Source organism: Periplaneta americana, chromosome 5 (assembly GCF_040183065.1).
Source record: "Periplaneta americana isolate PAMFEO1 chromosome 5, P.americana_PAMFEO1_priV1, whole genome shotgun sequence".
In the NCBI taxonomy this organism is placed as follows: domain Eukaryota; kingdom Metazoa; phylum Arthropoda; class Insecta; order Blattodea; family Blattidae; genus Periplaneta; species Periplaneta americana.
The window spans coordinates 152,104,948-152,107,007 of NC_091121.1; the positions used below are offsets into that span (position 1 = coordinate 152,104,948).

Here is a 2,060-nt window from a genome sequence, read left to right on the forward strand (position 1 = left end):
TGCATGCGCAGAGTCATTTTCTTCCTTCCTTCCAACATTCTTATCTCCAACACAATAACGGTAGATAACGTGTGAGAAGTTCACAGAACAACACCAGCTAACTAGCTTTGAATGTCTGTCCACACCGACATATTATTTGAGTTATCTCAAAATGCCCCCAGCCAGGAACATGACAAAGTGGTGCTTGGACAAAGTGGCGCTTGTTTGTTGTAGCCCCGTGCTCCACATAAGGTAAAAGGTAAAGGTATCCCCGTAACATGCCATGAAGGCATATGGGGGCATGGAAGTAGAGCCCCATGCTTTTCATGACTTCGGCACTAGAATGAGGTGGTGTGGTCGGCACCACGCTCTGACCGTCTTTTACCCCTGGGAAAGACCCGGTACTCAATTTTATAGGAGGCAACGAGAAAAAATCCTGTCACCACCTGGGATCGCACCCCGGACCTTCCAGTCCGTAGCCAGCTGCTCTACCAACTGAGATACCCGGCAGCCCTACATAAGGAGCTAAAGGAAATGCTATAGTATCTGAAGATGCATCTGGATACATATTTGTATAACATATTGTTACAAGTTAATTTAACAAGTAGGGTACAATGAAAGATGAGCAGAAGATGTTTCTTCTTCAACTTTTAACCAAACACCGATAGGAGTTCCCAACTCCTTCAAAAGTTGTTTTCACTTTTTTCTTTTCCTGTGTTACAAATTATATACCTCTCAGTCCAGGAGTGATCTGTAAATGGTAATGTTTTAGTGAAATTTATTTTGATGTACCGAAGTACATATGATATTTCCATGCAGATATTCTGCTTTCTCAGATGATGAGAGAGAGATGGAACGGAGAAAAATTCTCTCCGGCGCCGGGATTTGAACCCGGGTTTTCAGCTCTCCGTGCTGATGCTTTAACCACTAAGCCACGCCGGATACAATCCCGACACCGTTGAGAATTGTCTCAGATTAAGCTCCATCTCTTGGGTTCCCTCTAATGGCCGCCCTCTGCCGCCCTCTGCCGCCTATGGACTTCGGTCCTGCGTGCATAGACATCTATGACGTAGTGCAGAGGGCGGCCATTAGAGGGAACCCAAGAGATGGAGCTTAATCTGAGACGATTCTCAACGGTGTCGGGATTGTATCCGGCGTGGCTTAGTGGTTAAAGCATCAGCACAGAGAGCTGAAAACCCAGGTTCAAATCCCGGCGCCGGAGAGAATTTTTCTCCGTTCCATCTCTCTCTCATCATTTAGTGAAATTGTTGTGCTTGTTTTATACATTTATGCATGATTGTGGGAATCTGAATTTTTGAAAGTGTAGTTTTTTGTACCACACTACCATGTCAAGGCATTGGAAGAACCCTGTTACCTATTAGCAAACACATTTCATTTTAACTAAAGAGTTCTCTATTTTAGACCTTTTATGTCAGATTCTAAATCTAGAATCTTCACCTAACTAAGTACTTGAATGAGGGTTTCGAATGTATTTTGCGTTTTTAATCTTATTGTTTCTAGTTGAACTGCGATAGATTCGGTATCATGTGTCTCTGGCAGATTTAGTATTCTCCCAGGAGATAAAAGATTGTTGGTAGGCGATCTGTTGCACACTGGATCCTGTTGTTCTCTCAGCAGGGATAGCTGGGTTGAAAACATGACCAGCAACAGTCTTTCTGATGATAAATATTTCTTACATGGCAAGATGGAGGATCCTCGATGGAATGCTTTCATGTTTCATTGCATTACCCCTATTTCTGTGTGGGATTTATATTCAAACATAAGCACAACTTAAATGATACTGACTACTACCGACCCAGCAGCCATAAATCATTCAAAATTTTCAGTACTTTTAATGGATAAAAATATGTTCCATTAAAAATGGAATAACAAATTGTAGGGGCATTAAAAGAGGAAAACGAAGTATCTTATTAATGTGCTTAATAGTGTATTTTGTAGTTGAAAGTCTATTTACTTCTTTAAATAATATTTTGGAATAATAAACTATGGCTCAGTTTTGTGTATGCGGTATTAGCACTCAAAAGGAAAGGGGTATCGATAGGAGACTGCCAAAGTAATTG

At 41.4% G+C, this 2,060-nt stretch overlaps 2 non-coding genes across 2 annotated transcripts; one reads left to right on the plus strand and one right to left on the minus strand.

Annotated features, from left to right (window-relative positions):
• Positions 1-849: 849 nt before the first annotated feature.
• Positions 850-921, minus strand: TRNAS-GGA (transfer RNA serine (anticodon GGA)). Its single transcript has one exon. It is a non-coding gene; the product is annotated as a tRNA-Ser (tRNA).
• Positions 922-1,129: 208 nt separating this feature from the next.
• On the plus strand, positions 1,130-1,201 carry TRNAS-AGA (transfer RNA serine (anticodon AGA)). The gene has a single exon. It is a non-coding gene; the product is annotated as a tRNA-Ser (tRNA).
• Positions 1,202-2,060: the final 859 nt, after the last annotated feature.